This window comes from Seriola aureovittata, chromosome 22 (assembly GCF_021018895.1).
Source record: "Seriola aureovittata isolate HTS-2021-v1 ecotype China chromosome 22, ASM2101889v1, whole genome shotgun sequence".
NCBI lineage: Eukaryota > Metazoa > Chordata > Actinopteri > Carangiformes > Carangidae > Seriola > Seriola aureovittata.
This window is the reverse complement of record NC_079385.1, coordinates 13,231,774-13,254,482: the sequence shown is the minus strand read 5'-3', so window position 1 is coordinate 13,254,482 and position 22,709 is coordinate 13,231,774. Positions and strand designations below refer to the sequence as shown.

At 41.8% G+C, this 22,709-nt stretch overlaps 1 long non-coding RNA gene across 1 annotated transcript in view; it reads left to right on the top strand.

Moving 5' to 3' along the window:
- LOC130163872 (uncharacterized) overlaps nucleotides 1–17,731 on the top strand; it is a 72,121-nt gene extending 54,390 nt beyond the window's left edge. The window contains exon 3 of the long non-coding RNA XR_008826533.1: nucleotides 17,546–17,731. This is a non-coding gene — a long non-coding RNA (uncharacterized LOC130163872). The remainder of the gene's footprint in view (nucleotides 1–17,545) is intronic.
- Nucleotides 17,732–22,709: the final 4,978 nt, after the last annotated feature.

The following is a 22,709-nucleotide window of genomic DNA, read 5'->3' as shown; positions in this document are numbered from 1 at the left end:
TTAGCAACCACCTGTAGACGATCTGCTTCCTGTTTACACCAGCGTGTGCATGCCTGGTGTACGTGAATGGTCAGGTGATATGTGATTAATATGGACATAGCCTAAGGGTAGTGTAACAGTTGTTTAGATATTTCAGTCTGGACCAACGTGGTGGGCCAACAGGTAGACCGACAGTGCCATTGCTACAGTATCACATCATCTTCTCTACATCTTTAGAAAATCCACAGGGCCGCTCTTGAAGAGTCAAGAGATTCTGCCTTGAGATCCTTAAATTTTCCCTTTTTGGAACTTTGTGTGTTTGTAAATGAATGGGAAGACTGAAGGATGAATAGTGGAGAGTAGGCGACCTTGTGATTCTGTGGAAAAAGACTGCTTTAGTGGTGGCAGGTAACAATAGAGGGTCTCCAAGAGGGACCACTCTGCCCCCAGGAACTAACTGTACTAAAAGGTTGAGTGTGTTTGTTTGTGTGTGAGCTGCCTTTTGATACAATTGCGTACCATTAACCGTCCATCAAACGTAGCAGTTGACGTCAGCAGATTTCGTGCTGCATCTCTCTCCCAGTCTTCAGCAGTCAGGCATTAAGCATCTGAAGTAAGAAGTGTTTTCCAAAATGCAGCCTTGACAGTGCGGTGTGTGACTCTTTCCTGTGCATTATCAGCATTTCCTGTCATTAGCAGGAAGTCTGGATATGATTGAAATAGACTGGAGTGCTATTGACATAGACAGAGACAGTAAGGTCATTATTACTTTGCCCAGAGGAGAGAGACCTCTCTCAGGTCTCTTAAGTGCTTCTCCTTCTACTTTACCATCATCTGAATCCTCTTGTCACCGCTGGCTCTCTGGAAGACAGGCTCCATCAAAAACGAGAGTGGTATTGAGATGTGTCAAAGTCACAGCAGGAGATGCCTGTCATGGTTAGAGAGTCCTGATTGGTCGATGTCATGGGGAATCACATTCAATGTCCTTGTCAAGCATAAGGGGATCTGAGCAGTTTATCTTTAGTAAACAATAACCTGCCACAAACATAATCTAAACATAATCTTCAGCTGGGACCACAAGCAAGGCAAGCATTTAGTTTCAAAAAGTTTCCAGGCACAAGTGAAAGTAACTCCTCTCACTGCTTCATCTCAGCAGAACTAACAGCAGTGGCTGCTCATGGAGGTTTGTAACTTGAACATTGCCATACGGACACCGTGTTTGAACCCACAGTAGTCATGCTTGACTGTGTTTGCGCTCGCAGGCTAGCTCTGTGCTCACATACCATAATTAGCGTAATGAGTTATTTATAGCCAGCTGTGGAATTAGCTGTGGAATTGCCAGGCAGCCTCAGGGCTGATTAAGCCACTTGCCAATCAATTATTTATGGCTTCCTGGAGAAGAGTAGCTTGTCCTCTTTTGTATGCAGCACCATGGCAACACAACAGGAAGCAGAAAGCCTGTGGAGAGGAAGTACACCCTGTGATAGAATCAGCTGTACCATCTCTGTCTGCACCATCTCCCTCTCTCGCACACACACTCTCACATGCAGTGCCTTAATCTAAACCATACTTTTATTAGGAGCCCTCTGTGAACTCCCTAGACTCAGTAAAAGGTGTTTATGTTCTGTATTAGAGAGAAAATAAATAAACTGGAAGGATGAAATTAGATTATTCCCAGTTGGCGAGATGGAGGAATGAAGGATGAACTGACTGAACAATGCATAGAAAATGTGCTTTTCATCTAGTCTCTGTGAGATCAGGTAGACTACCACTAGATTATAATAAACAAAGTTAATGAGGCTCTCAGGTCACATGAACATCTTTCACATTTTCTTCTTGTTTCAGGAGGGCAAAGAGTCAGTGTATTCCATTCATTAGTGGTCATGAAGGTTTTCTGTTCTATTCTGAAGTAATGTAGACTTCAACAACAGATGATCAAAATTGTAATTTTGTGTGAAACTATTTTCTGCCATATTATGGTTGCCACAGCCTTCCTGTGATTAAGAGTGAATCACTGGCCTGTCAATCATGCAGCCAAAAGCAGCTGAATTTATTTTTTTAGGTTAGAGTACAGAACATTCTGCAAAATCAGTCCCATTTGAGAAATTTCCTTTAAGAGTACCCAGCAAAAGTCTGTTATTACCATTAGTGTTATCCTCTCTCTTCTGTGTTTTTTTTTCTTTTTCTGCATGTTCCACTGTATGTCTCTCACAGATCAAGGCAGACACATCATCCAGTCAGTAAAATAACAGTACATAACAGTCTAGTGAAAGTGAGCGCAGCCTGTTCTTTTCCCCCCACAAAGTAATCGGACAGAATCTACCCTCTGCATGTCAGTAAGAGCGGGGCTTTGAGGCGAATTTCAATCAGTCTCTCTCACTCCTACACAGTTAGTTGGCTTCTGGCTGTGTGGGAGGCCCACAGGACATTGCCATGGGCTGCATCTTCTCAGATCTGCCACCCAAATTGAATCTAAAATCCTCTGCAGTTTTTCCTTATCCACTTTTCTCTACTTATATAAACCTTGTCCCTGCAGAAAGTGCTGAGCATAATGTTTGCAAACTAAATCTGTGAAAAGTTCCCCGGACAGCAAACACAGAAAATGACATGCCCAAAATCTGAGAACTGGACTTTTTATTAGGATCAACACAGGAAATGATTCTTTACCTACTGTACAAAAGACAATAGCACAGGTACCGTACGTCAACACTAATTTTGATAGTCTATTAATAAGTTAAGTAATTTTTCAGTTAATCAGTTATTTTAAAAAATAACCAACAAATGAGTAGATCATGAAAATAATAATTTATTGCAACTTCAAAGTTAAAGTGATAGTTTGAAGTATATTCCCCTCTTGCAGGAAGTTAGATGAGAAGATTAATACCATTCTCATGTCTGTACAGTAAATAGGAAGCTACAGCCAGTTAGCTTAGCTTAGCTTAGCTTAGCTTAGCTTAACTCAAAGACTGGAAATGTGGAAAAAGCTTGGCTCTGGCAGGGCTAGCTAACAGAGAAAACACAAACACCAGCTAGCTGTTGCTGTAGCTTCATTTTTGTCACGCAGCCATGGGAGTGGTGTTAACCTTGGCAAGGAAGCAAATTTAGTATAGTTCCCAAAATGTTGAACTATTCTTTGAAGGATAAAACATCTACTTCACTCAAAGTGGAAAGGGCAAAGATGACCCATAGATGTGCGTCCATTCCTCCTGGCATTCGACACATTGTCATCTCATACCCCCATGTGTATTTTTTACCACTTCCTCTCTGCTTTTCTCGCTTTCATTCGCACATTTTTTCCTCACTAAGCAGTATATTCATCGCCACGGTTGCTCTGGAAGGACATTTGTTTGCCCAGAGACTCAACAATCCCAGCATGCCTGGCTGTTGCCAAACTTGGGTACGTGTCTTTTTCCTACCTGCTGTCTACTTGTTTGCAGACCAGTCGTCGCCTTCTCGTTTACTCGTTTATAGAGAGGATGTACACAGAGAGAGTTGATACACAGATGAACATGTACTTCCAGTGTGATGACACAAACCCACTCTTAAATACACGTACACTATATTGTTATTATCAACAAATTTTCACAATGCTACAAGTCCAAGATAACATGGAAAATAATGAACACCCAGCATGAACAGTTTATTGTGATAGCTTTTGAAAGACTTCTGTGTCTGTGTGTACATACAGTACATGTGCACAAAAGAGAAGAGCTTCATCTCCAAGGGCAAAAGAATGAATAATCTTTGTCATCCTGGTGAGCTGAAATAGCTGCTGCTGTTCACTTCATGATTAGATTAGATCAGAATTTTGTTTTCCATCTTTTTAGCTTTCAGTTAACATTATGTTTAAGGACACTGTGTACAATAGTATTTTCAGATTTTTACTGATTTTAACCACTATTCACTCAATTTTTTAATAAAATTTAGAATATTTTTAATCTTGTCGTGACATGTACCCTCTTAAGAGCCAACTGGGGCTCAGGCATCCGTCCGGTTGCTCCCCTTGAGCCTTCGTAGCCAAAATACAGTAGGCCTGCACCTGTTAGTCTTGTGGATATCTGTTACGCCGCTTCGCAGTTGCTCTGCCTTGTTCTTCTTGAACACAGGCTGCTTTATATTTACTTATGTGTTGAGGATATTGCAAGTCTTGTCTGCTCTCACCACAACTCCCAAGCTCTGCATGTGGCGTTGATGTCATTAGGCAAACAGACCTGGAGTTGCAAAGTTGCTGGTGTTTGATTACTGTATGCAACAGCAGTCTGAGAACATGCCTTTTCATTTAGTTTAGATCTAAGTTTTCACCCTTTATCATTGATATTTATTCATACTTTATGTCGCATCTCCCGTGTTTCTTTCCCATACATTGCCATCTATTCTTATTTGCTTCACAATGTCTCTGACATATGATATTTCTTTGTGAGCTTTGCTGCCCGTCCATGTTTCCCTCTCCACACACACACAAACGCATACTCAAACACGTACACACACACTGCTTGGCCTTCGCCCCTTACATCATGTTTCCATTGCTCAATGAAAACCAACCTGTATCATGTGCAGCCGTTGTTGTTACTGAGAGACAAATGTAAAATTCTTCAATAATTGATAAGTTGTTTCGTCTATGAAATGTTAGAAAACAGTGATAAGTATCCAATGTCATACCCCAGAGCCTAAAGTGACGTGTCTTGTTTTGTCTGACCAACAATCCAAAACCCAAATATCTTCAGTTTACTACCATTTTTGATGAAGATAAGCATCAAACCCGCTTATTTTAGAAGCTGGAGCAAGAAAATGTTTTGGCATTTTTTGGTCTTGTAACTTCTATCTAACACACACCCACAGCCCTGTGACAACACTGTCACTGGACATTAAACCCAAACCCTCTCCTCACACACACTATTATTTCTATTCAGAATCCATTCTCGTGTTTGTATAATCTCATTTCTGTGAATCAGCACTCAGAAAAACTTTATGAACTTCAATCTCACTCATTTAACTTACTCATGTATTAGACGTTAAATATGTTTACAAGCATTTAATTTGTATCAACCTGTGAACATAAGTGTGCCTCGCAGGGCTCCACAGGCCATCTCTATCAATTTAGCCTCCGTTAATTGCTGATCAATAACCACCCAAACAGCTGTAGAGGAAGCCTCCAAACGCACACACACACACACACACACACACACAGACACACACTGTGCTCCTGCTTGTTCTATCCAATTAAATCCATCATAAAGATTCCAAGGCAAGTGTATAATAGGAACACAATATCTCTGCAGTCATTACCCGAGTTGAGTTGGCCTGGTTCTCATTACCTGGAGACCTTGCAGGAGCTTCCAACCCTACACACACACACACACACACACACACACACACACACACACACACACACACACACACACACACACACACACAGAGAGAAAGAAATATATTTATGGTGGTTTCTCACTAATTTGAGAACTGGTTAAAAATGTTTTTGAGTGGAAAATGTTCGTTGTCAGCACAGCGGCTTGTAAAATGTCTTCTGAATCCCTGTATCGGCAGCTGCCAGGCAAGCACAGGGGAGGACTGGGGGCAGCCACACAATGTATTGCATACTATCTGTGCTGTTTGTTTCAACAGTCACAATCTGATTGCGTGTGTGTGTGTGTGTGTGTGTGTGTGTGTGTGTGTGTGTGTGTGTGTGTGTGTGTGTGTGTGTGTGTGTGTGTGTGTGTGTGTGTGTGTGTGTGTGTGTGTGTGTGTGTGTGTGTGTGTGTGTGTGTGTGTGTGTGTTTTCACTCCTGCCCTGAGGCTCTGTGAATCTATTGGGTTCTGTTGATACACATTTCTTTTTAGCCCTCCATTAGACGGTCATACTCGCATAGATACACATGCACAAATAAGTATTTACCCTTTCTACATTACAGAGAAAACACAACAGTTAAGTCATTGACCATCATGGATTGTGAAACATGAGTAACCTGCCTGCTACAGACACATGCTCATGCATACAAAGACATACTCTTATAGAAACTACAGACAGACAGGTAGTACTGTTCACATGTACTGTATGGAAACGTGCAATGACCAAGACAGCACATGGCACACACACCACATGCACACACACACCACACACACACATATCTTGTAATGCATTTGAACTGGAATGTGAGCGGCTCTGTTCATTGCCTTGGAAACGGCAGGCTTGCCAGTGGAGGTAGTGGCTCTGCAGAATAATGATGTTATCACTTAACTGGGGTCAGTTTAGGACAGACCCCCAGAGATCTACTGTACACACACTCAAACAAACACATAGTCATGTTAGCCAGTTACCTGCATTCTTTCTTAGAGGGGACTTGCATGTATGTCAGAAATTTTGGATATTACCACAAAGCATGTGTGACAGAGAGCTGAATTCTTAATGCAGTATCAGCAGCAAGCTGCAACTGTTGGAATGAAGATGACTCAGGTTGGGGAAACTCACAAATCTGATACCTCTGATACTGAGGCGCATATTTATAGTGCCTCTTCATATCACCAGCTATCAGGTCCCCCAAAAAGTCTTTATAAGCAAATGCACAAAATAGAAATGTCTCATTCTTTCAAGACTATCGTCACATGGTAAAGTTTAGGTTTGTGCACTGCAAAATTTGCTTCAGCGCCAAAAAAACTGAAATTATTATTGTATTTTAAAATGTTAGTATATACATTTTGGTATAATATAATACTGACATGTATGATAGGAATAATTATTACACACTGGGAATCAAACTGGAGAAATCAAGCCTGGAGAGAAGTGGCAGAGGCCATTTGACATCAGGTTTATTTCCTGTGTTCTTCCCTTTAGTGTTGCATCAACAATTAGAATAGCATGTTATTGCTCAAAATAGCATGTCTTTAGCCGGCTATGGTGTGTGACTGTTGGTGACAATTGCACCAGCACCGAGCGCCAGGCATGCCCACCGTCAAGTGTTGACGCAACATGTACCTACAAGTGCTCCGTAACCAATACCACTACTTGCCTTAACCTTAACCCTGACCTAGACCACTGACCAAAAATCTGCTTTTTACCAATTGGGGATATATATCTTTAATCCCAGATTGGATAAACCGTCCCCAGTTACCTGTCTTTAGTGTGAAATTTGTCCCCAAAAGTAGCCTATGACAGAGAAACACACACATACACATACTCTCTCTCAGATGGGCATTATCCAACACATTCATTTCACAACAAAAGTGTTTCGTTTGTTTTTTCTCAGTCAGGTGACCTGCGTCTGTTGAGGTAAAGGAAAGTTGTCTGTTTTCTGTCACCTACATTATTACTATGGCGCACCTCCACCCCTCCACCCACCACCCCCTTCCAATCCCCCACCTGCCCCCCTGTTCTTGCCAGTCATCTCTCATTTCACCACATGGGAGAGATACACATTGGTGCTTGCTGTGGTTGTGGTCAATTCACATTCGATTCACTCAATTCAGAATGTAAACCAAAACTGGTGTTTATTTGCTACTCACAGGGGGCATTCATTTTTGATTATACTGCAACAAACTGATCCCCACCCCAGCCTCCATCCCTCCAATTTTACATTCCTGCATCCCCCTTTTTCTCCAAAGCAACATTCTTTCACTCACAGTGGTTGTGTTGCGCTCACCGAGTTCTGCTTCAAACCCCCCCCCCGCGGTAGTAGTGGCCTTGGCCTCATTGTTGTATAAAGTATGGAAGCCAGTATCTCTCTCTTTTATGCAGCTGTGATGGTTAATGCTCAGAAATTGGCATCTAAACATTGTGCTGTATTGATTCCTCTTACTGAATAGTAGTTTTGTATATATAAGAACACACAAAATTATGTGTAGAAATGCTCTCCAATTAGCATGTGTAGTTAAGGTAGTTAAGTAGGAAAATCTTGGTCAGATTTTTTGGGCCCAATTCACATTGTTTAACACTGAGAATAAACCAAGTCCTAATCAATTATTTATATCTTTCAACATTTTAAATTAAAGTAGAATTTAACTTTAGTACATTTAATTCACTAAAGTGAATCAGAAAATACAGTTGACATCACACCTTTCTTCTAAGTTTTCCTAGACTTCGAAAAGCATTAATGTCTACGGAGAGAAGATTGATTGTTTGTGTCTGGGACTCGTGGCCACATGTGCAAACACATTGATTTTGTGAAGTGTTCTGAGTCCACCAAGTTTTGCTTGTGCTAACCGCTCCTGCTTATTACAAATGTTGACAGTTATTAATATCTTGAATGTCCACTGTGTGTGTGTGTGTGTGTGTGTGTGTGTGTGTGTGTGTGTGTGTGTGTGTGTGGTGTGTGTGTGTGTGTGTGTGTGTGTGTGTGTGTGTGTACGTACATACTTGTGTGTTGGAATGATAATGTTAATGAGCTCCAGGCATGTCTCTCTTAGTTATTTATAATGTGTTTTGTGCTCAAGGGTACGTACAACCCCCACCCACCCCCATCCCTACCCCCACCCCCGTCCGCCCCCACCCCTATCCTGTTACGTTCGTGTCCCAGTGAGGACACGGAACACACTCCTGTTGCTTTCCAGGGTTGTCGTGTGTCTGTCAGGATCCAGATATATATAACCATGTGTCCCTTCATGTGGAGACTGTTTGCCTCAAGTTAGTTGACTGTGTGTGTGTGTGTGTGTGTGTGTGTGTGTGTGTGTGTGTGTGTGTGTGTGTGTGTGTGTGTGTGTGTGTGTGTGTGTGTGTGAGTGTGAGAGTGTGTGTGTGAGAGATGGAGATGGAGAGGAAGAGGTAGACTGCGAGAGTTGAGTGAGTGATGCTACCTTTGATTCTATCGCAGGGATCACATCCTCTCTACAGGCACACTGCTTCCTGTTGTGTTGCCATGACAACGCTGCATACAATAAAAGGACACTACTCTCTTCCTTTAAGCCATGAGCTGTGTTTGTCTTACACATCACTACATGGAAACAAACACAGACGAATCCACACTCCTCTCCACATGCACTGGGAAAAAGTATATCTCACACACACACACACACACACACTCACACTGACACTTGCTCTGCCTCTGTTCAGTTATAAATACTCAAGTACCAAAACAGCAGCACAAATTACATTATTGCAACACAAGAGACCATCCAGTTACGGGTTTATATGATCAGTTAAGCCATCCTGGCATGCCAGCCGTGTTAACTTACTAGAAAATAGGTCACTATATTGAGATATTCACCAATCACATCACTGTGGATTACCAGATGCAGCCACAGCCCATCAGGACATTAGATATTGAAAATTAACCAGAGGATTTGGTAACAATAAAAATGTTTCTCACGGTGAGTTTGATGTGACCAGATCAGAGACTCCAGTGTTTCATGCCTCAGCGTATAATTATATTCAATCCCAGAACCCTGCTGTAGTTTCGGTCTTTTTGAAGACAGAAAACTTGTGACTTTTTAGAGCTAGAATTCACAGGCAATCTGTTTCGCTCATTTGTCCAAACTTTCAGTCGTGTGGTGAACGTGAAAGATTTCACCGCACAAAGCTAAAATTTCACACAGAATAATGAATTAAATTGTTACTCATCCCTGCATGGTAAGACACACAGACAACCATTTAAAACCCCTTATTTCCTTCAAATTTTTATTTATTTTTTCCGGAGATTTGCTCTAGTGGAGCTTATCAGCGTCCACAGGGACAAGACATCGGTTTGAAATGTGATAATTCATGCTCATACAATAAGTGAACAAAAACAACTTTTTCTTATTTTAAGTATTTATATTGTACTCCACTGATACTGTGTCAAATCCATGTATGTGGGGGAAGGGAAGGTTTTTGACTGGCTGTACTGAGGTGGCTGTACAGGGAGCAGTTAAGCTTGGGGACATTAAGCTGTCCCTTACTGCTGAAATGAAATGACCTGTAGGGGTAAGCAGCAGTGTGTGTCTGTGTGTGCTCAGCTCAGTGGGTACGTGCAGAGGCTGCCTAGGTATGCTCATTTACTACATGAAAGCTGCTGTCATTTTCCATTATTACATTTAAATAAAGATTTAGATTTAAACAAAATTGGCCCATTCCCACCGCTGATGTACCAGCCATGTCTACCCACAATTCAGCTGGTGTTTTCATCTGAGGAGGAATCAACCCAAGGGTGCTGTTGCCAGTGGGTGATTCCACTTATGATGACTCATCAATCAATGTCAGCAGTTAAACATCCAATCAGAGGGACCTTGCCACTGTCACGTCCAATCCGATTGATGGTTGAATTTTTCATCTTCCTCTAATCAGACTGAAGATGTCAAATATCTCTCAACAAAATATTTCATCTTTTCAGGGCCAAAGAAGAGTTTTACCACCCATGGGACAGATTGTCTTAAATACGTTCATTAACAAGATCTAATGGATGTTTTCAGTTGGTCACTGATGATTCTCATGCTGCACACAAACTACTACTGCTTTACTGTAGAAGGCTTGGAAAAAGAATCATGGAAACGATTACTTTATCCTGATTTTATCTAAGTAGAGCTGCAGCAATTAGTCGATTACTCATTAGTCGGTCAACAGGAAATTAATCAGCAGCTGTTTGGATGATTGATTAATTATATCAGTAATTTTTGCCAAACATTCAGAGGTTTCAGATCCTCTTATTTGAGGAGTAAATTTAATATCTTGAGGTAGTTGCACAAATCAAATTGAAGACATCATTGTGGGCTCTCTTACATTAATATTTAATCAAAGAAATAATTGCAGAGAAATCATTAGTCGCAGTTCTATATTGGAATAAACACAACCATTTCAAATGACCGCCCAGAGCACCGGGGACCAGTTTGATGATGAGTGCAAATCGACTCTGCTTGCTACTTTCGGTTAAACTCATTTGTCCCGCCGTTTTCAGAGAGTAGTTAAGCACAACTGCAAATTTACCACATGGATTAAATGTTAATTGAAATACAAAGTGTGTGTGAAACAAGCTTGTTGATGACATGGACTGTGCATATATTAGTCCGGGACATAGCGCAACTTTGCAGAGTGACTAATGAAATTTCAAATGACTAATCCTCTGAACTGGTGACTGGTCAATGAGAGATGTCTGAGTCAAGTTGAGGCATCCAATGACTAAAACGTTGCTGCCCCAGTAGCAAAAATTCAAATAAGCTTTCAAAATGACGAAGCACATCAATAGATTTTTGCATTTTTGTATCTGCATTGCTGCGTTGTGTAACAGGATTGTTAGTTTATGATTCAGCTGAAGAGAAGTAATGAAGTGCTTCATGAGAGGTATCCATCGGAGCGCCACACAATGTGTCATTCAAGACTTTGGAAATGGATTTACAGAAATCATTTCCCAGACGTGACACTGAATGTACAATCTGAGCGTGTCAAATGGAAGTGAGATTTCATGGCCTTGCATTATATGTACTGCAGCAGAAATTGAACAAGGTTTTTTTTTGTATTGCAGGGAAGATGAAATAGTTCAGTGGTGCTGCTAGCGCTCTTTCATATTTATATTGTTCGTTGACCTTGACTTTCAGAGCATCCCATGTGCACAGAAACCACATATGGCCATAAAGCACTCATGCATGTTTGAAGCATGGGCGTAGGTTTGCATATGGACAGCAGGGTCATGTCTCTGCCAACACTTGGGAAGAACAGAACTGTAAATTTGAGTGAACTCGTTCGCACTATGTTGAAGTGAAGTCATATTAGATAATTCTGATTTGCCCTCCCAGAGGCTACATCTCCAAGACGACTTGTATGTTAATAAGCATTCAGCTGACAGAATTTAAAAGTTCTCTTAGTTTTGCAGGGGTGGTTGGGTTGTTGTGTCCCTGCCAATGTTGAGACCAAACCTGCGCCCTCGGTCTGAAGAGCGGAAAGCAAGGAACACTTTATAATAGTCATACTATAGCAAACATGTTTATCGTGTGCACAAACAACTACAATCAGAAGTCTGCTAAAAACTGTAGTTTCTCAAGATTCTCTCTGTTTTGATTGCAATTATATTTAAAAGTAGAGCAGAAAATCAGGGTCAGTCATTTCTCTGGCTGTGTTTGATATTAATACTTTGGCTGCCAACTCTACCAACAACCCTGTATTTTTCTCAAGATTTCAACCCATGAATTAAAATCAACAGTAGCTGTATTCAAGTGCATCTTATAATATATGCTGACAGTTGTGGTGCCAGCATGGCTGATATAAATTGTATATTTGCTGAAGAACTAATCAGCAGGCCATTGTTAGATGTGGGCAAGTGTTACCGCCATGCATTTGACTCGAGTTGATGAAACTTGTAGCACATTGAAGCCTAGGTTACATGCAAACCCAGGGATGAGGTGTCCCTGTTACACTCTGTTGTAGCATTAAGGTTGTGAATCTTTTAGTTTAGATAAGTGTCAGCTACATGCCTGAGATGTCACAGTCCTCCTCCAGAGCTTCCCCTGCTGAACATCACAAGCTTTCCCTGAATGACTGTCCCATTGTTACAGTTTGCTTTTTATCTACTGAGCTGTAAATGTATCTGCTTGTTCTCCCCATCTCTCGCTCATTTTCCCTGATAGTCACACTCACTCTGTACCAACACCTATTTCTGACTGACTCATGATTCATATGCTCACGTGGTATTATGCTGTGAGGCCATGATCGATTTTCTGGCAGATTTGTGCCTTCACACCTACAGCCAAATGCTTTGCTATGTAATCACACAAAGTATGTTGGAAATCCTTTTTTCTTTCACACCTAAAGGTTCATCAGCGCTTGGCCCACTCACCAATGACATTGCCTCCGCTTTTGTGTTCCTGCAGAAATCAATCGGCAGCCACTTAGAAATGAGGGGGCTTTGATTAAATAAATGGAGCACATCATTGCCGGAGTTAGGCAAGGGGACGAGGAAGAGTGCAGAGGGCAGTACAATCTGTTGTTTTGGGATCCCACCCTCGGTGCAGCCATGACTCAGTCGCCCTCTGAAACACCCCAACTCCTGTACTGCATGTAGACACACACACTCTTTCTCACAGTCCATCAGGTGTCTGACTAAGCATGCCGTTGTCAGTGTGACTGAGGATGAGCCTCACCAGTTCACTAGTCCCCCCCTCATCCTCCCTCCTACACACACACACACACACACACACACACACACACACACACACACACAGAGCCATCCCTGTTTCCCATCTGTCACCCTCTACTCAGCAGACAGCAGTGTCGCCTGTCAAAAGTGCTGGTCATTGATTGCTACTGTAAGGTGGGGTGGGCCCTGCGGTATTGAATTTCGAATGACTGCAGTAAACTATGGGGCTGGTGTAGGCAGTGGCAGCTGTTTGGGCACAGTGCTGCCTTTGTAGGGGCCAGCTGACTCAAAGATCTCATCATGGACAGTTAATACTTAGCTGTTGGATCACTGGCTGATTCATCCCATCCTGTTCAAGTTATCCACAGTACAGTGGCTAAATTGAATGCTGCCTTTAAAGGGGTACTCCAGCGATTTCAGTATTGCACCTCCATAAAGAGTGAGGACTCAGAGACAGAATAAAACAAGAGTGGCCAAATTGAAGCAGCAGAGGCCACTTTTTTTCCCTCTTTTATTTCCTATTTTTGACCAAGCTCCAAAATACAGGAGCCCACAATTTTCATAATGCAATAACATTTGAATTACATGACCGCTTCTTTCCAACTCCACACCTCCAGTTTGTAATACAGGCTTTTTGTTAAACAGATTAAGTATCAAGCCCAAGCCAAAATAACCCAGATGACATCACTATGACATCATCAGGGTTGTTTTCTTAAATTCCCTCCAGAGCCACAAAAAGCATTTAAACTGTTATCACAGACTGAATAGTACATCTTGTAGTAAGTGAACTGCATTTTTAATTCAGTTCAATGTTTCCCTGTGGAAAGGACCTTCCTGAAGAATGAGATTTAAAATAAATGCCCCAGGTTATTTTAGAGTACAATCAATAAACATTAGATTATAAATGAACAGACAGTGGCTCTACCACTTAGATTTTGGATTAGAAATTTGGTCCAATTAGAACGAGATAGACGGTGAACCCCCGCCCTTCTCATAAGTGTATCTCTTGCCAACTTGTTGCAGTGCTAATATGGATTTATTTGAGTGCCCCCATGTTTGTTTTCAATGCCGCTGTGTTCGGGTGAGCGTCATGTTCCTTGCTTTCTGAGAAAGGCTCGCTGGCTGACAACAGGAGGAGGAGGAGGAAAAGGAGGCTAAGGCCAAAGCAAGTCTCCATGTCCCACCGCATCCTCAGGTTACTCACCAGCCTCATCCATTATTGCCGGCCCTCATCCATAATGGATGAGCAGGTACAATGCCACATGGCTCTGGAACCGACACTCCCAATGCTCTCCCCCTCAACCGCTAACACCGCTGCCACCGTCCTGCCAGATATCTCCACCACTGTCGAGCTTCGTTATCATGTCTATGGGCTGTGACCTACATAAACGGAGCAGGGACAACATCTCGGGGACGTAGATGGTGAGACAGAAAACGAGGAAGGAAGCGGAGGATTGAAATGATGCAGAGCAATGATTCAACAGGAGGATGATAAGATACACGGAAGAGAAAGTACATAATAAGAAAGATCATGATGTAAACCAAGACCTAGCATTCATTTCACCATGCTCGGTGTTCCTATGAGTTGATCGTTTCCATTTCACATCAGAGCACCATAGTTTGTACCTTAAGCAAACAGTCTATCTATAATGATAGCAATTAGCATCTACTAAAACTGGCACTGCGCCTGTTTGCAGCACATCCAACATTAAGTTCCAGATAATAACATTAATGATGACTTGCAGCCTCGCACCAGTCTCCTCTCTGTCCTTTTTTCCCTTTTATAGCAAAGAGTTCTTCAATGCAACTGCTCTGGGGAATGTATCTAGTCACTGCTCCCCTGCTTTTGACAGTCAAGAGGCACTTGTTTGACATTGGGAAGTAAACTGGAAAGAACCCTTGTTTTGTTCCAGCCTGGAGCACATCAACAGTTTTGGCTAATGTTTGCCAACTAGACCTTGAAAACAGCTAGATGTGTTGTTATTAAAGGAGAGCTTACAATCCTTGAATGTACTTTGCAGAATATTTCACACATGAAGCATCAAAAAATGTTTGTCATAACATAAAAGACAAACTCTTCAACTTGTTAGTGAGTCCTTCTGCTTGAGTTTAGCCGAGCTATGTTTTTTTTTTTAGTTTGTGTATGTATGAGGCCAGACTGACACTGAATTCTTATTATACAGTGACATCCCATAACTTGTCACTCACAGGCTTGTTCCTTACAAGTGCAGTCAGTGTCAGTGCTCCTTATCACCCACGTGTCTTGCCAAGGTGTCCTTGAGCAAGATCCTCTAAGTCACTGAGGAAAAAGTTGTCCGATAGATGCCTGAAAAATTAATGTAATATATCCCACCCCAGTTCTGTCTCCATGTGACGACTCTGCCTAGTCCTCCCTCTTTATTTTAGGGCAAGGGTAGCTGCAGCGTTAGCTCAGAGTTGCCATTACTTATTTGGACTCTGTTCTCATGGAGAAACTGACTCTTCTGGGTGTTTTTGTAACTGGGCTATGGAAGCTGTAAGTAGGGTAGCCCTTAACTAGGCTATATGCAGACTACTACAACTAGGCTTCCTGTTGTCTGGTCACTCTAATGAGGCTAAAGTCCATTTCCCAAAAATTGGATCTAACTGCTGACTTGTTTAACTCGGTGACATGTAGGCACAGGCCCAGAGTTGAGACGCTAGATACCACTGAAAAACAATTTTAACGATTTTGACAATAAGCCATTCTTGTAAACCTCTGTTCCTGAAAGCAATTCCCAGAGTCCCAGACCTGTTACCTATTTATTGGATGTATTTATTAGATCTGGGATGTTTTTCAATTTGTTAAAATGTTTCCTAATAGTGTGATGTGGCTGGTTAGTCATTATATAAAGTTAAATTTCTTCCCTCTTTGAATTAGTGGGATCTGTTAAATTTTGTCTATAAACTGTGGTCTATGAAATTTTGTATAGTGTTGCCTTGTTCTGCTGTACCTCTCTCTTCAGGAATCTATTTTTACAACAAATAATGAAAAGATTATTACCATATTTTTTGATGTATTTTGTGAGATTACTGTCATTGTTAATGTAGTTTTGTCTTGATTTTGTAACAATTCTGATTATATAATGATGTCAGCATGATGCTGCTAGTTTATGTCTATATACACCTTGCCCTTTGTCATATTGGTCATTTGCCTTATGAAGACCCAGTAGAGTTGAACTGTGGCCTTTTTCAGTTGAACGTAGTTTTGGGGAGGTAAACTCCAGTGGGGAGGCCACCACGTGTAACAGTGGTAATTGTGTGCCGGACTATTTCTTGGTTGGTACCAGTAGCTAAATACATCTCTGCACTGGGTTAAATGTCTTTCTCAGGGATTTTTGTCGATTGCACTCATTTGTGGCTTTGAGCTCTGTTTTTGTTCGGGATCAAATTTAACTTTTTCATGTATCGCAGTATAGCCTAAAAATATTGCAATATTGTTTACAGGCCATATCGCCCAGCCCTGGTCTCTGCTTGTTGCCTGGCAACTGGTCCATTCCAAGAAATGGCCCTCCAGTTTCTATACAGATGAAACAAACAAGATATAAAATGTTAATTAGTGAGCTTTCTCTGTGCTGTCGGGCTCCTTTTGTCACCTTAGGACAGAGCCAGGCTGTAGCTGACACAACAGTGTTATACATCTTCTCATCTAATTCTCAACAAGGAAGAGAATAAACATATGTCCAAAAACGTTGAACTCTTCCTGTAAGCTGTGTCGGAACCGGCTACAAGTTTTGATGACAGATTATAAAGCAGTGCAGGACAGACACCGTAACAACAAAGTAGTTTTCACAAACTTAAATGTCTTCCGGACTTATGACTGAGTGCCACAAAGGGTCTCCGCGTGAAGAGGGAGTTTATCAGAAAGAACAGTTGATGGAAAATCATCCTTAGCCCTTCATATTGTCACACCTTTTATTAATGTAATTTTTCACCCACTATTTTCTTTGACACTGAATGCGTATGAGTGGGCCAGTCAGCTGCCACAGCAGTATTACTCAGTTCAGCTCACAGGACACTTTCCCGAGCATAAGAAACAAAGGCCAGTCTGTTTCTATGGTTTCTCACATACTGGAGATCTGAGTGGAATTTTACATAGACAAGACTAATGGATAGGCTGCACCAGCCGACATTTAACAAATACCAAGGAGAGGTATGATGATGGGGAGGGCAACTTCATGTGCGAGTCATTCCACAGTAACATTTTTTTAGTTATTGCATGTGTCATTGTGTTGCTCATTAGTGAAATGAGGTGCAGTTGTTATATCACAGTGAGCTTTATAGGTGGCTTCACAGGTGGCACAGAGAAGGAAAAAAAGCCTTCAGAGAACATGCGCTGATGCCGGGTGGAGGCCAAACACTGCCTCCTCAAACAGAATATACACACACATACTGTACATAAACATGTATCCACACACACATACACACATATACACACACACACAAACTCTTTCCCTCCTGTAGGTCAAAACAGGAAGCCCACCAAAAGAGCCTTGACAAACATGCCCTCCTTTCTCCAGGCTCCTGATGCATCACATGACGGGTGGGTGTTTTTCTACGGACAGAGTGTTGGAAAACTCCTGCCTTGCCCTTCACATGACACACTAACAGAGAGGAAAGTTTCCATTAACCGTTGGACAGCAGCTGACAGTTGTGACTTTAGAGGAGAGCGAAGGCTGAGGGACAAGAGAGAGGAGATACAGGGCAATACATCTGAGTAAAATTAAAGAACCTTATTACTGTATGTTTGTACAGTGAATTATTCAATCTAAAAGTAACCAAAGGTTCCTTTTTCCAGGCGCCTGGAAAGGATGGATGAAAGAAAACCTGAACACCACACAGGGTATCAAATGGGTCATCTGTGCCTAAATAAATCATAGAAAGTTTGTAATTAACGAATAACAAATGAAAAATGGTAAAGGCCCAAGTTCTTTTTTAAATGACTGCTCGGTATCACTTGTGTTATGACTCACAGGAATTGAACCACAGCCTCGCTGAACCTTGTCAGTGTGTTCTGTAATTTAATTGCAGGGCACACTGTGTTCTTTTTAAACTTAAGTAGACCGAACTGACTTCTTGAATTGCAGTGAACCAGGTCACCACCATCAGGACAGCTGATGAGTTTGAATGGGCAGAGATTTTCTTTAGCTTCCTTTCGTGTGGGCCCTTTGAAGAGGAGTAATCCCTGCCCAAACCACAAAGCTGAAGCCCTCGAATTTCACACATATGTTTACATATTAGTCACGCAGCCAATAACGCTCCAAGAGACGAACAAAGTTGGCGGTAACCTTGAACATTTTGTTAGAGGACGATTTAAAGTAATTTCTCCACCCTGTTTTCTCGGCAGCCGTAGTAGTTGGTAATTTGTCATTTTAACCAACAAAATAAACATGAGTCTGAGTTATGTCATTTTTTCACTGCCATACTGACTGAACTTCTGTCTCTCTGGTCTCTCAATCAGGAATGGAGAATCTAAGTTATAACCGGCTCTCTCCTGCCTTTCTGTCACAGTAAAGTGACTGAGTTTTCCCCAGACAGACCCAGGGTAATTGGAACAGTGGATTGAGGGGTTGGCACACACACACACACGCACACACACATGCACACAAACCCACACAGGTCATTACATTTACCACTAAGTATCTCCATAAGCCCAAGCAGGCATATCTGACATATCCATCTGCTATGGTAGGATCATGCTGGATCTGTCTCTCTCTCTCTCTCTCTCTCTCTCTCTCTCTCTCTCTCTCTCTCTCTCTCGCTCTCACTCTCACTCTCTCTCTAAATCGGGGTAAGGGGTGTGCCAGTGGTAATGATGATGGGGACATGACATGTAATCACGGGGTTGGTCACAGCTTGGTAACTAAGCAGGGCTATGATTTTACCCACATTTACATCTCCTCTGGAGCAACATGTAATATTGGCCTGGTTTTGTGCAACAAAATGTAAAAGACAGTTGAAATTCTTAAAATCCTTTAATCCTATAAGGATGACTGGTTCTTTGTGGATTGTGTCTGTTGTTGCCCTTATATCACAGATCCTCGCTGTTTTTCTGCCTCCTGCCTTTGTGTGCATCAGTTTATTCGATTTTATGTTGAAAGGCTTGAAAATACTTGTTTCGCATTGCTTGTCTATCGCCATCGATTTTTTTTTCTTTTCTTTCTATTTTCTTTTTCTTTTCTATTTAACGTCAGTACAATACCTGAGTTTCTCTGCTGACATCAATACTATTATTTACTTCACATTGAGAGCCAACTCATTGCCCTATGGACATAAAATATGATTTTTCTTTCTACAAAACCTTTTTCATTGTAGGCTACTATGTAGCCATAGTTCTAGAATGTTCATTGTTGAAGAAATTTGCCAAAATAAAATAGAATAAATTGGCAAAATTTTGATGTACTTTATTGATGCTACAGACGTGTTTTCGATGACACCAGATGACAGTATCCGAGCTCTGATTGTGAACGGATATTTAGAGCAGCAGCTTAACATTTTGGGAAATACTGTTTTTTGTTTTCTTTAGTTAGATGAGGTGAGCTGTCCTTTAAATATATAATAAGCAGGAATAGGAGGAACAGCTACACTGGCTAGTTGTTTTTTTTTGGGAAAATTAATTAATTAGTTAATTAATTAATTATCTTTAGAAGCAGATTTTCCACGCTTTATCCTATGCTAAGCTAATCAACTGCTGGCTGTAGCTTCAGAGTAGTATTTATCTTATTATCTAACTATCAGCAATAAATCAAATAACAATATTTCTGTTGCTTTAAAACGTATGTGGGTATATGGTGAGCATACAGTATATTCTGCCTCTCTTTGAAACCCTTCACCTCCCCCCCCCCCAACACACATATGTCCATTTGTTCTCCCCCTTATGGTAGGAAGTTCAAGCCCACTATGTACTGCAGGGCAAGGTTTGTGTTTGTGTGTGTGCATCTTGAAATGTGTGCACACACATGCTCTGGGTTCCTTTTGCATCAAGAAGCATAGGTCCTAGTCTGTAACCCTGCCTCTCTTCCTCCTTGTGCCGTCTTTCCCTCCCAGGGGAAAAGCCCCCATGTGAAAGGGAAGAAATGGGGTGTAAAGGGCACTGAGTTCCCATTGGATCTACTCCTCTATGCCCCATCTGTGCCCAGTCTATGCCACTCTGCTTTGGACATTGTAAAAGCTCTGCGCTGGCTTGAGGAAGCAGGCACTTTTAATGTACCCCTTCTCTTGCTCTCTGCACATTCTGTGGGTTAAGCAAAAATCTGATGTGACTCTGTAATTAAGTTGCCATTAATTGTTTTGCCTGGTCCCTGGTGGCACTCACAGACTTTGGGGGAAGAGAACAGCAGATTTATAGGGCTGATGGGCTCCACGCCTAACTGAACAACTAAACACAGGGAAAACGATTCTTAATTACTGCCTGTTGCCACTAATTTACCCAAAGTCACCTCTGCCAGAAAGCTAACTAGCCCTCACCGTCTGGCTGCACTTCAGCACACACTTCTTCTCTTTTATAATTTGTCCCTTCTATCAATACATCATGTATAAACACCTTAAACTGTTTACATTTCTTAACCTGTATCCTTCATTTCTACCAAACTTGTTCTCGAGGCTGAAACACACACAAATTAAGTTTGATTCTGCAATATTTTTGTCTTGTATGTTTTGTTTTCCATTTTCGTTCCCGTTGGATTCTAAAGGCAACATTTTCCATGAGCGTTGCACTGAGTCTAAATTTGGAATCTCAGGTGGTTTCTCTGCCTTGGAGGTAATTGAATCAAGACTATTTATATGCCCTACATTTTATGACACGTAAATGTTCACTGGCCTGAATGAAATACACTCTCCAGCTCTAACGATAGCTAAGCCAAATGTAAATACAGAGGATATCGATGGAAAACAGAGCATGGAAAACATGTCCAGCAGGGCAGTGGCATTACCACCCAACCCCCACCAACACCCTTCTATGGCTCTTCTACGTCTTCACACAACCCCACACATAAGTTTATACGGTGATGGCATATTATAACCATACACAGTGTCTTCCACTCACACACCCACATACAGGGCTGGGCGGGTCGCGGTCCTGACAGAGTCTGCCCTCAATGGGCACTTGAGGGGAATTATTGTTTGTGAGTGGAAACTTGGCCAGATAATCTCAGTGCTGCTGGCTCAGGGCTGAGTAAGACCACTGTCTCCTACCCCACACACACACACACACACACACACACACACACACACACACACACACACACACACACACACACACACACACACACACACACACACACACACACACATGGTCGATACGCACACACAGCTTTTGTTTTACCATCTCTATTTCCAGTTCACACTTATTTGCTGACTCTTTGCCTTTTACAATAACACCTTGTCTGTATGGGCTGTTGCTCCATCTTTCTCTTCCTTTTCTACAACCTCTGTTTTCCGTCTCTCTATTTCTCTCCACTTACTCCTTTCCCAACAACTCTGGCCTTTATCCTGCAGGCCATTCACCTCTCTGTGGCTGCCCTTGCCAGTGCCTGCAGTAAATTCCAGGGGTAGTTGGAAACACAAACATGCACAAGCCTAGAGCGAGTAGCTCAGTCATGATAGACCCCTCCTTTACAACCACCGCACCTACCCACCACCTCTCCCTCAGCTTTCCTCCACAAAAGGGGTCTTTGTGTGTGTGACTGCTCCACAAGGTCTCACTTCAGATCTTTGCTTAGATGATTACCTGAATCATATAGGTGTAATTCATGTGTCTGTGTCTCCAGTTCTATTGCCAGTCAGCACAGTGTGAATGTTAGTCATATAATTGGGGACTCCTCCAGCAGACATAAACCAATGTTTGGACGCTTGTGGATTTCAGGAAAAATGTGATTACAGTAATTGTGGCAGACTAATGACGTGTTAGATGAGGAAGGTTTGTTATTACAATGAGCTGGACCCATCCCTAATATAAACTTTGTCTGATTGATATAGCTACTGTCCTTCTTGAATAATAGGTCTAAACAGTCTAATGTTAATACATCCTTCTAACACTAAGCCCAACAAGATGACATATTGTCTAAACTGAGAAACACAAGCAAAGAACTGGTTAACATCTGGACTTTTGATTAATTTGCAATCGGAAAATTCTCACACATCATCAAACCCGATCAGCAGTCCTTCTCTAAAGTATGCAACACAATTTTTCCTCTTCCTCTTCAAAAGGAGGAAGCCCCCCCCCCGTTCCCGTCTAACTCTTTGCCAATGTGCTGAGCCAGTGGAAAATCCAACGTCTGTTCAAGAAACAAAGTGGTGTAGAAAGATTGGTTGACCAGAGGAAGCAATATTCATACAGCGTGTCCTCACTGATAGGGACCTGGTTGTGTAAGTTCACTAATGCAACATCTTCAGGATCGTATTTTCCACTTGCCTTGGCTGAAGAGGCACATGATCTTTGAGTGGACCATCGGCATTTCCACCACAGTCATATGTTTATTTAAAAAAAAAAAAATGTTTAGGAAATAACTGCTAATCTGTGTGGCTTGTGATTTATCTTTTCCATTCCCTTTGGCTTTTCCATTTTGCATTGTTTCATGATCAAGTGTCTTAATCAGTTCACAGCAGCGTGTTATCTAACAATGTGATAAGATGCCGAGTCCGCAACTAAGTTCCTCTCTGTTAGAACAGCAGACACATTCACGA